Genomic DNA, 6,651 nt, shown 5'->3' on the forward strand with positions numbered 1-6,651 from the left:
ACCACCGGAAGGGTCCCGGGGGTCCACCGGGTGGGGCCACCTGCCCCGGGGGGCCACATGGACTGTAGGGGATGTGCCTTGGCCTACATGGGCCAAGGGCACCAGCCCCAAGAGGCCCATGCGCCAAGAGAAGAGAAAAAGGGGAGAGTCCTAAAGGGGAAGGCACCTCCGAGGTGCCTTGGGGAGGATGGACTCCTCCCCACCCTTGGCCGCACCCTTCCTTCGAGGAAGGGGCAAGGGCTGCGCCTCCCCCTCTCCCTTGGCCCTATATATAGTGGGGAAAAAGGAGGAGCAAACCAATCTAAGGCCTGGCACCTCCCTCTCCCTCCCGTGACACATCTACCTCGTCCCGCAGCGCTTAGCGAAGCCCTGTTGGAATCCCGCTACTTCCACCACGCCGTCGTGCTGCTGGATCTCCATCAACCTCTCCCTCCTCCTTGCTGGATCAAGGCATGGGAGACGTCTCCCTTCCGTACGTGTGTTGAACGCGGAGGTGCTGTCCGTTCGGCACTAGGATCATCGGTGATTTGAATCACGACGAGTACGACTCCATCAACCCCGTTCACTTGAACGCTTCCGCTTAGCGATCTACAAGGGTATGTAGATGCACTCTCCTTCCCCTCGTTGCTAGTCTCTCCATAGATAGATCTTGGTGACACGTAGGAAAATTTTGAATTTATGCTACGTTCCCCAACATAAACTGGCTTGGTAGCTATTGTTGTATGAGAACTCTGGGTAGGGCAAATTGTCATCCCAACTAGATCCATAATCTAGCGCACAGACCCTCAACATATCCTCCAGAATCTGGTTGACTCTCTCGGTCTGTCCATCTGTCTGTGGGTGGAACGCTGTACTGAACTCCAACCTGGTCCCCAAAGTTTGGTGCAGCTGATGTCAAAACTTTGAAGTAAACTGTGTCTCTCTATCTGATACGATGGTCCTCGGAACTCCATGCAGACATATGATCCTGGTCATACATATCTTGGTCAACTTTGCACTTGTATAGGTGGTTTTCACCAGGATAAAGTGAGCTACTTTGGTCAAGCGGCCGACTACTACCCATATAGAATCATATCCTGATTTGGTTCTGGGTAATCCGGTGATAAAATCCATGCCAAGTTTATCCCACTTCCATTCGGGTATCGGCATAGGCTGTAACAATCCTGCTGGCTTTTGATGCTCAGCCTTCACTCTCTGACATACATCACATATGGCTACATACTCGGCAATATCCTTCTTCATACCAGTCCACCAGAAACGTTCCTTCAAATCCAAATACATCTTGGTGTTTCCGGGGTGTATCGAGTAGGGTGAGTCATGAGCCTCCTGAAGTATTAACTTCCTAATGTCTGTGTTATTGGGCACATAAACACGGTCCTCGAACCATAAGGTGTCGTGCTCATACTCACGAAAACCTTTGGCCTTTCCTTCACTCATCCTCTCTTTTATCTCGGCAACCTCTTTGTCATCCTTCTGAGCTTCTCAAATCTTTCCTAACAATGTAGACTGAACCTCCATTGTTGCAACAAAACCTCTAGGAACAATCTCCAATCGAAGTTCCCTGAGATCCTCTGCTAACTCCTTCGGCAATCTCATGCTCACTAGGGTATTAGCATAACTCTTCCGGCTCAAGGCATCTGCTACAACATTGTCCTTTCCTGGATGATAGCGAAGCTTCATGTCATAATCCTTTATAAGATCCAACTATCTCCTCTGCCTAAGGTTCAGCTCCTTCTGTGTGAAAATGTACTTCAAACTCTTATGATCCATGTACACATCACAACGGTTTCCAATAAGGTAATGTCTCCAGGTCTTCAACGCATGCACTATGGCAGCCAACTCCAAATCTTGCGTGGCATAATTCAACTTGTGCGGTTTCAGTTGTCCTGAGGCATACGAAACAACTCTTCCGTCCTCCATAAGCACACTTCCAAGTCCTTGCGAGAGGCATCACAATACACTTGAAACTACTTGTGTATATCCGGCAGAATCAACACTGGGGCTGTAGTCAAACATTTCTTTAACTCCTGAAAACTCGCTTCACATTCTTCTGTCCATTTAAATTTGGTATCCTTCTTCAATAACTCCGTCATAGGTTTCGCAATTTTGGAAAAATTCTCAATGAATCTCCGATAGTATCCTGCGAGTCCAAGGAAACTGCGGATCTCGCTAACTGAAGTGGGTGCCAACCATTCAGTGACTGACTGAACCTTGGTAGGATCTACTGCTACACCTTCTCCTAATATAACATGTCCAAGGAATCCAACTTCCTTCAGCCAAAACTCGCATTTACTGAACTTGGCGTACAACTAATGTTCCCTGAATTTCTCGAGAACTAAGCGCAAATGCTCTTCGTGCTCCTCCTAGTTCTTCGAGTATACCATTATACCATCAATGAACACCACAATGAACTTATCCAAATATTCCATGAACACTTTGTTCATCATGCTCATGAAGTAGGCAGGGGCGTTAGTCAATCCAAATGACATGACCGTATATTCATACAACCCGTACCGTGTGGTGAATGTTGTCTTTGGTATGTCCTTCTCTCGTATCTTCAGCTGGTGATATCTAGATCGCAAATCGATCTTTGAAAACACCTTAGCTCCTTGCAGCTGGTCGAACAAATCATTGATCATCGGTAGTGGGTATTTGTTCTTGATCGTCACCTCATTTAACGCTCGATAATCAACAACCATTCTTTGAGACTTATCCTTCTTCTCGACCAAAAGCACTGGGGCTCCCCATGGTGATGAGCTCCGTTGAATGTAACCTTTCTCCAATAACTCCTTTATCTGTTTCTTAATCTCCTCCAGATTGTTTGCGGGCATCCGGTATGGTCTCTTCGATATAGGCCCGATGCCTGGCAATAACTCTATCAAAAACTCGATGTATCGATCCGGTGGCATGCCTGGTAACTCCTCTGGAAAAACATCCGGGTAATCCTTCACTATAGGCACTTCCTCCTGAACAACTCCCGTGAGGGTATTTAATTGGCTACTCCTTGGCGCATGCCTAGATACATACTTGATCCTTTTTCCCTCAGGGGTGGTGAGACAAATTGACTTACTAACACAGTCAATGCTTCCTCCATACTTTGACATCCAGTCCATACCTAATATCACATCCAATCCTTGTGACTCTAAGATTATTAGGTCGGACGGAAAAACATGGCTACCAATGGTTAAGGGTATCTGGTTGCACCATCGACTAGCCATATACTCTGCTCCAGGTGAACTCACTAACAGTTGGGTCCTAAGGGTTTGGGTTGGTAGTTTAAACTTATCCACGAATTCCCTTGATATGTATGAATGCGATGCACCACTATCAAAAGAACAAGGGCGGTAAAAGACTTAACCAAAAACTTACCAATCACCGCGTATGGCTGCTCTTCAACCTCCTCCACATTGACGTGGTTCACTTGTCCTTTGTTGAATGGATTGGGCTTCTTTCCAGCGCTCCCATTGTCATTTCCATTCTTCGCTTCAGGGCACTCCATGGCATAGTGTCCAGTCTTCCCGCACTTGAAACACATAACTTGGCTTAGGTCTCTCTTTGCGGGTGTGGCTGGATTGGAGCTGTTCTGATTATTGCTTCCTCCATTCCCATTCCCATTCCTTGGGCCGATATGATTATGGTTACTTCCTCCATTATGGGTGTGGCCTCCATGGTTATGAACAAGTCCTCCTGAGTTTGGGGTTAGGCGAGGCTTCTGCTGAGCTCCTGAAGTATACCTTCCTTGTCCATACTTCCTCTTACGGCTCTCAATCTGCTGCTGCTTCCCTTCAATCATAAGAGCCTTGTCTACCAACTCCTGGTAGTTGTTGAATGTTGCCACCATCAACTGCATGCGCATCTCATCATTCAGCCCTTCCATAAACTTCTCCTGCTTTGCTGCATCTGTGGCCACATCATCAGGGGCATACTGAGATAACTTGCTAAACTCATCCGCGTACTGAGCCACGGTACGGTTCCCCTGGCATAAGTTGCGAAACTCACGCTTCTTCATACTCATAGCTCCAGTTGAGACATGGGCTGTACGGAAAGCTTGCTGAAACTGATCCCATGTAACAGTGGCTATAAGGTAGGTGATAGTGTAATTCTCCCACCATGAGGCTGCTGGTCCATCCAACTCATGTGTGGCAAAATGCACCTTCTCAGCATCGGTACATCCTGTAGTGGTTAACTCCCTTCCAATCCTGCGGAGCCAATCATCTACTACTATGGGCTCGGTGCTACTGGAAAACACCGGTGGTTGCAACCTCAGAAAACGGGCTAAGTTATCAACTGGTAGTGGTGGCGGTGGATTGTTGTTGTTGTTGTTGTTATTGTTGTTGCCTTGGTTCTGAACTAACAACTGCGTCAGGGTATTCTGCTACTGGATTAACTGAGTGAGCTCCGGTGGGAAGGTAAATCCGGGGTCACGTCTCGGAGGCATATGATGGGTTTAGATGGGAGAGATTAGAATAGAATGAGGTCTAATGAGAAAACACTACCCATATGCACAGGAGACAAACACAAACATTTCACTTAGTCAATCAAGCAAGGGCATACAATCAATCTAACTATCGTTACAAAAGTGCTAGGACTATACTATTTACATGGTGGAACACTACTACTGATGTGGTGGTCTACTAAAAATATTCTTCGGTTGAAGACTCCATGATGTCTGCTCCAGCTTCGTCTTCATAGTCATCATCGCTATTGTCGGGGTCCGAGTCGGTGTCGTCGATGATAATGTAGTCCTTCAGGCGAATCTCCTTGGGTTCTTCGTCTTCTCCTCCTGGTGCGGGGTCTCCCAGGAATACTCCTAGCTTCCTTTCCAGATCGTCATTCTTCTCCACTAGTACGATGATTTCCTCCTCATAATCTTCACATGTAGCCTTAAGTTCTTCCTCCAGTTCCGTGATCCTAGTCATTGCCTTCTTCAGGTCTATCATCCCTGCGCACATCTGGTTCTCCTGGCGACGAATGTGTTGGTTTAACTCCTGGATGAAAGCTGCAATTGATCTATCCTTCTTGGTGCTGATCATCTCCCATCTCTCATCTCAGCGCCCACAAATCTGATAGATAGTATCCTTAAGCTCCTTATGATAAACTTCTCCAATGCGTCCCATGGTGATGTGAGGTGCCATAGTCTTTCCTAGACTCCAGGTTGGTGCATCAAAGGATAACTCTATGGGCTTACTGACTGGCATGAATGTCCTTCCTGGAACTTGAACTTGAATCATCCATCGCTCCTCTTCTAGTAAAGTGGCGTTGTAAGTCCCGGTGAAGCTTGGTATTCCAATATTCAGGTACCTAGTGACTTCCTTCAAGTGTCGTCCAAAAGGTGCTTCTTCATCCGGTTGTGCAAACTTGTTCCTTGCGTCCTCCATCCTAAAGAGTAGAAAATGGAGAGGAGTCAGAAATGAGAAGAGAATGGTGATCTAGGGCTTTAGCTTAGTGGTCATGTCCTACACTCAGTGTGTGCTCTAATACCATATTGTAGCGACCCGACCTCAAACGGTCAAGTCTCTGTGCTTCAGTGTCATCCCTGGATCGCTAATGCTGACACACACAGTACTCGAGGATTTATAACAGGGTAGCAATCACACACTTATTACATCGAATGTCTCAAAAGAGAACTTATTACAATAAATATGGCTTAAGGCCATCTAATATGATAACAGCGGAAGGCTTGGAAGATAAAGTGAGTCCATCAACTCCAACAACATAGCTGAGCTGCACGGCAACGACCTAACGAACCTTACTCCTCGTCTGAAAAGTCTGCAACATAATACGTTGTAGCCCGAAAATGGGCCAGCACATGGAATATGCTGGCAAAGTAACACAGTAGTGAAAAAACAGAATAATGCTATCACTACATGCATATTTGGCTGGTGGAAAGCTCTATGGTTATAGTTTTGCGAAAAGCCAATTTTTCCCTACAACAAAGGAATAGATTTTATTTAACTATCATGGTAGTTGAAGCATCATTGAGAAGGTTCCTCCAACTCAATCCCAATTAAAGTAATTTACAACCCAATAATATTATTTTAGAGTGATGAGATACTTATGATACACCAAGTACTAGATACTCAAGATGTCCATAACCGGAGACACGGCTAACCATGATTAGTTTATACACTCTGCAGAGGTTTGCGCACTTTTCCCCACAAGACTCTATCTCCTCCATTGGATTTCTTGCACTTCATGGTGTTTGAGAAACGGATGACCGAGACATAGTCTTTCAGAAGCATTAAACCCTTACTCCGGGCAGACCATACCAACCTACATCCCACTACCTGCTGATCCACCTCTTCGGGAGCTTCACACAACTTACTCAACTATTCTAGAGCCCATAATAGCTTGTGGCTGCACACGGAAGTTTCTAGCATGAAAATATCTCAGTTCCCTTTGAGGCTGGGTGGCGGACCATAGGATTATCACACGGGTACTCCGGGATATCCTAGGACAACATTGGATTCCCCATGTGCCCAACAAACATTCCACCCAGATGTGTATTCAAGTTGCCACCTTAAGTTGAACCATTAATTAACAATCTCACATCTGTCATGGATTTCACTCACCCAACCACGTCTACAAGCATAGCATAGCAATATAAGCAATACGTAGAAGTAACTCCCAAGGGTTTGATAATAACAGGGC

Source organism: Triticum urartu, chromosome 1 (genome assembly GCF_003073215.2).
Source record: "Triticum urartu cultivar G1812 chromosome 1, Tu2.1, whole genome shotgun sequence".
Classification (NCBI taxonomy): Eukaryota; Viridiplantae; Streptophyta; class Magnoliopsida; order Poales; family Poaceae; genus Triticum; species Triticum urartu.